This window comes from Arachis duranensis, chromosome 7 (genome assembly GCF_000817695.3).
Source record: "Arachis duranensis cultivar V14167 chromosome 7, aradu.V14167.gnm2.J7QH, whole genome shotgun sequence".
Classification (NCBI taxonomy): domain Eukaryota; kingdom Viridiplantae; phylum Streptophyta; class Magnoliopsida; order Fabales; family Fabaceae; genus Arachis; species Arachis duranensis.
The window spans coordinates 53,744,946-53,753,819 of record NC_029778.3 but is presented as its reverse complement, the minus strand read 5'-3'; positions in this window follow the sequence as shown (position 1 = coordinate 53,753,819).

Below are 8,874 nucleotides of genomic sequence, written 5' to 3'. Positions count from 1 at the left end.
CCTGAAATCACAGAAAAACACACAAACTCATAGTAAAGTCCAGAAATGTGAATTTAACATAAAAACTAATGAAAACATCCCTAAAAGTAGCTTGAACTTACTAAAAACTACCTAAAAACAATGCCAAAAAGCGTATAAATTATCCGCTCATCAATGGCCTTGCACTCTTTTTTTGGATTCTCTTTAGTGTTGCTTGGGAGAGTACTAGGAGGAGTTTCAGTGATTTTCTTACTCAACTGGCCCACTTGTGCCTCCAGATTTCTGATGGAGGACCTTGTTTCACTGATGAAACTTAAAGTGGCCTTAGACAGATCAGAGACTAAATTTGCTAAGTTAGAGGTACTCTGTTCATAATTCTCTGTCTGTTGCTGAGAAGATGATGGATAAGGCTTGATATTGTTGAGCCTATTTCTTTCACCATTATTAAAGCCTTGTTGAGGCTTTTGTTGATCCTTCCATGAGAAATTTGGATGATTTCTCCATGATGAATTATAGGTGTTTCCATAAGGTTCACCCATATAATTTACCTCGCTATTGCAGGGTTCTCAGGATCATAAGCTTCTTCTTCAGAAGATGCCTCTTTAGTATTGTTGGATGCATTTTGCCATCCATTCAGACTTTGAGAAATCATGTTGAGTCGCTGAGTCAATATTTTGTTCTGAGCCAAAATGGCATTCAGAGTATCAATTTCAAGAACTCCCTTCCTTTTAGGCATCCCATTATTCACGGAATTCCTCTCAGAAGTGTACATGAACTGGTTATTTGCAACCATGTCAATAAGTTCTTGAGCCTCTATAGGCGTTTTCTTTAGGTGAATGGATCCACCTGCAGAATGGTCCAATGACATCTTAGAGAACTCAGATAGACCATAATAGAATATATCTATCATGGTCCATTCTGAAAACATGTCAGAAGGACATCTTTTGGTCATCTGTTTGTATCTTTTCCAAGCTTCATAGAGGGATTCACCATCTTTTTGTTTGAAGGTCTGAACATCCACTCTAAGCTTGCTCAGCTTTTGATGAGGAAAGAACTTAACCAAGAAGGCCATGACCAACTTATCCCAGGAGTCCAGGCTATCTTTAGGTTGAGAGTCCAACCATACTCTAGTTCTGTCTCTTACAGCAAAAGGAAAAAGCATGAGCCTGTAGACTTCAGGATCTACTCCATTAGTCTTAACAGTCTCACAGATCTGCAAAAACTCAGTTAAAATCTGGTAGGGATCTTCTGATGGAAGTCCATGAAACTTGCAGTTCTGTTGCATTAGAGCAACTAGTTGAGGTTTCAGCTCAAAATTGTTTGCTCCAATGGCAGGAATTGAGATGCTTCTTCCATCAAACTTGGAAGTCGGTGTAGTATATTCACCAAGCATCCTTCTTGCATTATTGTTGTTGGGTTCGGCTGCCATCTCCTTTTCTTGTTCGAAAATTTCAGCAAGGTTGTCTCTGAATTGTTGTAATTTAGCTTCTCTTAGTTTCCTCTTCAGAGTCCTTTCAGGTTCTGGATTAGCTTCAACAAGAATGCCTTTTTCCTTGTTCCTGCTCATATGAAAGAGAAGAGAACAGAAAAAAAGAGAAATCCTATGTGTCACAGTAAAGAGGTTCCTTATTGTTAGTAGAAGAAGAAAGGGAATAAAGAAAGGAGAATCCAAACACAAAGGTGAGGATAGGGGCAGTGATTTGAGATGAAGAGAAGTGTTAGTGAATGAAAATAGAATAATATGAGAGACAGAAATTTTCAAAAATAATTTTGAAAAGGAGTTAATGATTTTCGAAAATTAAGACAAGAAATAAAATTAAAATTAAAATTTTAAAACAATTAATTAATTAAAAAAAGAATTTGTGAAAAAGAGGGAGGTATTTTCGAAAATTAGAGAGAAAAAAGTTGTTAGGTGATTTTGAAAAAGATAAAAAAGAAACAAAAAGTCAAATAGTTAGTTGAAAAAGATTTGAAAATCAAATTTGAAAAGATAAGAAGATAAGAAAATAAGAAGTTAGAAAAGATATTTTAAAATCAAATTTTTGAAAAAAGATAAAATTTTGAAAAAGAAGATATGATATAGAAGATAAAACGAAAAGATATGATTAAAAAGATATGGTTAGAAAAGATTTAAGTTTTAAAATTAAAATTAATTACTTAACTAACAAGAAATTAAAAGATAAGATTCTAGAATTTAAAGATTGAATCTTTCTTAACAAAAAGTAACAAACTTCAAATTTTTGAACCAATCACATTACTTGTTAGTTAAGTTTCGAAAATTTTGAAATAAAATTAAGAAAAGATTTTGAAAATAATTTTTGAAATTTTCGAAAATCAAAAAAGAAAAATGAGAACTAACTAATTTTAAAAAATTTTTGACTAAGTCAACCCAAATTTTCAAAATTTTGAGAGAAAAAAGGAAAAGATATTTTTTTTATTTTTGAATTTTTAATGATAAGAGAGAAAAACACAAATATGACCCAAAACATGAAAATTTTGGATCAAAACCAATGATGCATGCAAGAACACTATGAATGTCAAGATGAACACCAAAAACACTTTGAAGATCATGATGAACATGAAGAACATATTTTTGAAAAAAATTTGATGCAAAGAAAACATGCAAGACACCAAACTTAGAAATCTTTAATGCTTAGACAATATGAATGCAAAGATGCACATGAAAAATAACAAAAGACACAAAACAAGAAAACATCAAGATCAAATAAGAAGACTTACCAAGAACAACTTGAAGATCATGAAGAACACTATGAATGCATGAATTTTCGAAAATTGCAAGAACAAAATGAATATGCAATTGACACCAAACTTAAAACATGACACAAGACTCAAACAAGAAACACAAAAATATTTTTGATTTTTATAATTTTATTATTTTTTGGATTTTATTTTATTTTTTCGAAAACATATAGGAAAAAGGAAGCAATGAATTCAAAGTCCTCAATCAAAATTCCAGGAATCATACCAGGTTAGTCTAAAGCTTGATGGCTAGCCAAGCTTCAGCATACCATTTTGAAACTCTAGAATTCATTCTTAAAAACTCTGAAGGATTTTTCGAAAATAGAGGGAGAATTTTAAAAAATATTTTTGAAAACTTTTTTGAAAAGAAAATAAAAAAAAAAATTACCTAATCTGAGCAACAAGATGAACTGTCAGTTGTCCAAACTCGAACAATCCCCGACAACGGCGCCAAAAACTTAGTGCACGAAATTGTGATCATCAATAATGGCGCCAAAAACTTGGTAGCGCTCTCAAACGTGAATCATACTTAGTCACAACTCCGCACAACTAACCAGCAAGTGTACTGGGTCGTCCAAGTAATACCTTAAGTGAGTAAAGGTCGATCCCACGGAGATTGTTGGTATGAAGCAAGCTATGGTCATCTTGTAAATCTTAGTTAGGTGGATAGTAAATGTTATGGAGTTTTCGAATAATAATAATAAATAAGCAGAAAATAAAGATAGAGTTACTCTTGTAATTCAATGGTGAGAATTTCAGATAAGTGTATGGAGATGCTTGTCCCTGTTGGATCTCTACTTTTCTACTGCCTTCCTTCAATCCTTCTTATTCCTTTCCATGGCAAGCTGTATGTAGGGCATCACCGTTGTCAATGGCTACATCCCATCCTCTCAGTGAAAAAGGTCCAAATGCTCTGTCACGGCACGGCTAATCATCTGTCGGTTCTCGATCATGTTGGAATAGAATCCCTTGATTCTTTTGCGTTTGTCATCATGCCCAACAATTGTGAGTTTGAAGCTCGTCACAGTCATTCAATCCATGAATCCTACTCAAAATACCACAGACAAGGTTTAGAATTTCCGAATTCTCATGAATGCCGCCATCAATCTAGCTTATACCACGAAGATTCTTATTAAGGAATCAAGAGATATGCGCCCGGTCTAAAGTAGAACGGTAGTGGTTGTCAGTCACGCGTTCATAGGTGAGAATGATGATGAGTGTCACAGATGATCACATTCATCATGTTGACGTGCAACGAATATCTTAGAACAGGAATAGCTGAATTGAATAGAAAATAGTAGTAATTGCATTAAAACTTGAGGTACAGCAGAGCTCCATATCCTTAATCTATGGTGTGTAGAAACTCCACCGTTGAAAATACATAAGTGATGAAGGTTCAGGCATGCTGAATGGCCAGCCCCCAAAACATGATCACAGGATCAAAAATACAATCCAGGATCCAGGATGTCTAATATGATAGTAAAAAGTCCTATTTATACTAGACTAGCTACTAGGGTTTACAGAAGTAAGTAATTGATGCAGAAATCCACTTCCGGGGCCCACTTGGTGTGTGCTTGGGCTGAGCTTGATCTTTACAGGAGCTGAGACTTCTCTTGGAGTTGAACGCCAAGTTGTAACGTGTTTTTGGCGTTCAACTCTGGTTTGTGACGTGTTTCTGGCGTTTGACTCCAGAATGCAGCATGGAACTGGCGTTGAGCGCCAGTTTACGTCGTCAAATCTCGAATAAAGTATGGACTTATATATATTTGCTGGAAAGCTCTGGATGTCTACTTTCCAACCCTGTTGAGAGTGCGCCATTTGGAGTTCTGTAGCTCCAGAAAATCCATTTCGAGTATAGGGAGGTCAGATTCCAACAGCATCAGCAGTCCTTTGTCATCCTCTTTATCAGAGTTTTGCTCAGGTCCCTCAATTTCAGCCAGAAATTACCTGAAATCACAGAAAAACACACAAACTCATATTAAAGTCCAAAAATGTTAATTTAGCATAAAAACTAATGAAAACATCCCTAAAAGTAGCTAGATTATACTAAAAACTATCTAAAAACAATGCCAAAAAGCGTATAAATTATCCGCTCATTAAAAAGCATAAGAAAAAATAACATGAAAAAATTAAGACGAGAAAAGAAGCTTATATGTTACCAAGATTATATAAAGTAAGAATGTAATCACCTAAAACAACATAAATATTTAAAATCAGTTTTACCATCTATCTTGAACGAGGGAGGGAGATGAAGCATGTAGATATTCATTGTCTTTGGAAGTTCGAATGATGAAGGGTCAGCATTTTCGCTCTTTTAACAAAAAAGTATGTTAACATTATAAATTTAATTAGCTTGTGAAGAAAGCTAATCACACCCTCACTGATAAACACACTAATCCAATAAAGGAAAGCAAAAAAAGGATCAAAATGTTGATGCTGAAGCCCCCATTCACTACTAGAAAATTAGTTATTACAGACGGATATTTCCGACGTATTTTATCCCATAGAAATACAGACAGAATTTCAGAGGGATTTTTTGTCTGAAAAAAAATGAATTAGCATAAATTACAGACGGAAAAGAGAATCTGTCGATAATTTCGTCGGAAAAATTAATTTTTTTATTGAAAAATAGTTACAGACAATTTAAAATTTTTCGTTGAAAATATTATATCATGCATTTTATGATGGATTGTGCCCAAGCTCTATTCATTCACATTACCAAATCAAAGGAGCTCAACCTAGCATTCCCCTCTCCGTTGACGAGCTTCTTCTTCTCCTTTTCTCACCCACAGTGCCACCGCCGGCTACCCTAACCACCGCAGCTACTTTCTCCTTCTTCTCATCTTTTATTAATTATTACTACTGTAAACTATAGGTGAGTAGGAGATATTAGAGATCATTGTAGTAGGCTTAGGGTTTTCACTTTCCAACGATTTTAACCTTCAACCCTTTGTTGTCATGATTGGAATTTGTAAGAGCGAAAATGGACGAAACCACAGAGGGCAAAACCGTCACGATGGAAGTTGAACCCAAAAAGCGCAAACCTGATTCGGAAGGCGACGATCTTGTTGATGTTCCCTCGAAGAAGCCAAAGACGAAAGATTCTTCGGTTGTCGAAGCTTCTTTCGAAATTGATGCTGATGCAGTTGAGGATAAGGGTTCTAGAGCCACAATGGAAGATGCTTGGGTTGTTCTCTTAGACGTAACTTTAGATTACTCTGGAAAATTAAGGTTATTATTATTATTATTATTATTATTATTATTATTATTATTATTATTATTATCACTTTGATTTATCACTAGTATTTTTTCCTCTTTTATTTTTTAACAAATAAATGGTGTGATTTGTGGAAATAGGGTTGTGGATAATTTGTTGCTTGTTCCTGAAATCAAATTCATTTCTTGATTTTTTGCATTCTGTTGTCTACTAATGATTATGAGAGCTTGGTTTTCAGGTGTGCACATTTTGCAAACAGAATTGCTTATTTGTTGAGAAATGTTTAGATTGTTAATCTAGATTGTTGAACAAACAGAATTCAGAGAAGCACTCGTTAGTTTTTCTTTTTCTTCTTCCCTCCCCTCTATGAATTTCGCCGTGCACACCAAGTGTTCGATGGTTTGCTTATTTGTTGGTTTGACCTAACATGCACATCAAATGTTTGTTGCTTTTCTTTTAAAAGTACATAAGTAGTAATATGTATCTTTATTCTTGCTATTTCACTCTTAATTAATTATTTTTATGTTGCAAGTTCTGTCAATGGGAGGGGAGGCTGTACAGATGACTACTGACCATGAACCTAATACTGAGCGGGGCAGCATTGAGAATAGAGGTGGCTTTGTCTCATACATGCCAGGTTCTTCAACTAACCCTGAATTCTATGCTTTGTTGCTACTGATATTCAGTGCTGATTTTTGTGTTTTCATTCATCATTCCTTTTACTATAGGAACTTAAGTTTCGTTTGCTGTGATATTAGTTTACTCAATTCCTTTTACTATAGAGCAGTGTTTCTTCTCTGAGACTGATATTCTCTTTCCCAAAAAAAAAGAAACTTCTTTTGGAATAGAATAGACCACATGTTGCAAGAATCTCAGTTTACGAGGTATGCTATAAGAACCGTTTACTCAATTAAAACCTCCTTGTCTTTTTATCGTTCCTTTGCTGCTTTTTATAACTCGAGTTTTTGTGCAGGGGTGTGAGAGAGAGGTTGCTGAGGCTGGGAAGCAATCCGACGAGTTCTTGCAATAGTTATCTATTTATCTATCTATCTATCTATTTCTATTTGTTGGTGTCTATTATCTCTGCTCTGCTGATTTAATAAATTTCTATCTAACATGTCTTATATTTCTTGTACGATTTGGTTGCAATAGTTGGTGTTGTCCGCTCTACTTCTTACATGCGTTGTTTGATGTCTTTGCAGAAGTAAACCCTCTGAAGAAAGTTCTGGCTATTGTTCATGGAAACTTGAAGCTCTCCAAGAGGTAATTCTTGATAAGGAACCATGCTTTTTGACCCTTCTTTCTTATTTTAATGCTTATGGCGGTGCTCCATTGCACCTGTTGGTTATCATTGGGTTGTCAAGGTTATTTATGTACATCATGGCTATCAAAATGAAGGAAACATGTTGGGATATCCTAATTTAAATTTGAAACATGACGTGTATTTTATTTAAGTATCCTCCATTCTGTTCACTTTTTGGTTTTGTTAGTCTAATTTGTGTAATTCACTTTATAAATACGTGAATTTGTGTTTCTTTACAATGCTTATGTAAGTGGTGGAATTAATCTTGTTTTCTTTTGGCAGCCATGCAATCCTAGTATATCTTGCTTCTGCTTTTACTGGAATTGCTGACCACTGGTTAGTAGAACCATCTCATTTGCTTCTTATGACCTGATGAACTGCTATTGTTCCAATCTTTATAGAGTACTCATTACTTGGGAACTCATAGATTTCAGAATTGAACCGTTACATTGTCCATTAGTAAAACACGATGTTGGGTTCATTTCCCTCATTTCTGTATGTTCATTGAAAGGATAGATTAGGGTAACAGAGATTAGAATAAATAACTTAATAAATTATAACATCTTCCATTTTGATTCATCAGGTGAGCAGTTGATTTTTTTTCTATAGACTTGTATGCTACTTAGCGATTAATTACTAGAAGAAAATCCAGGAATCTGGTTATTATCCATCATTTGTTGTATGACTTTGCAGTGAATTATGTAATACATACTACACTAGCACCTGCCCTTGGCTGTCAACTGAATCCAAAAGCAGCTACTGAAGCAGCCATTTTTGATGGATCTTTAGGAAGCCAATTGTAATGTAGAATACTACAGATGATTTTTCAGATCTTAAATAAAATTGATTTTCCTCATGGTTTTTTAATTTTTGGTGTTTTCTTTCACTGCACTCTCTTTTTTCTTTTGCTGCTGCTTTTTGCTGCAGTGTGATAATGATCCTTCTACTTGGAGCTACATCAATGATCATGTTCATTTTCATATAGGACAGTAAGTTTGACTTGCTTCAATAATAGCATATTCTTGTTGTTTAATAATGTAGAACATATGCATCTAGATTCTTTAATCTTTCTTACTTTTCATTGTTATAGGTGGTATGCTTCACTTGGGATGTATGATGTGGCTGTCAAGCATATGATGGAAATCTTGGCCTGCAGTCACCAGTTCAAGGCAACACAGGAATTATTCCTTAGAGACTTCCTTCAAACTGTGAAGGTGATAGTGACTCTATTTTCTTTTCAGATCTCATGCTTAGAATCTGATTGTTAAAATACTGAACTGTCAATAGTTTGATTTAATGTAATTCCTGAAGTAGTATGCTTTGTAGAACAGGTTGGGGATGTAGGACCCATTCTTGATTTGATGGCTGTGGTTTTAGAAAATATTTCTATTTTTACCCTCCTAGCCAGAACAACAATCTCTACTGTCTATCAAACTGCAAAATTAATCAGTTCTGTCCCTAATGTGTCATATCAGAAGAAGGCAAGCATTCCTACATAGACTGGAAATAACATTGCTACCTATTCAGCTTTATTCATTTATCTAAAGACATAGGGTGTTTTCTGGACTTATTCCAGGCTTTCCCTGATGCCTTGTTCCATCAATTGCTCGTGGCC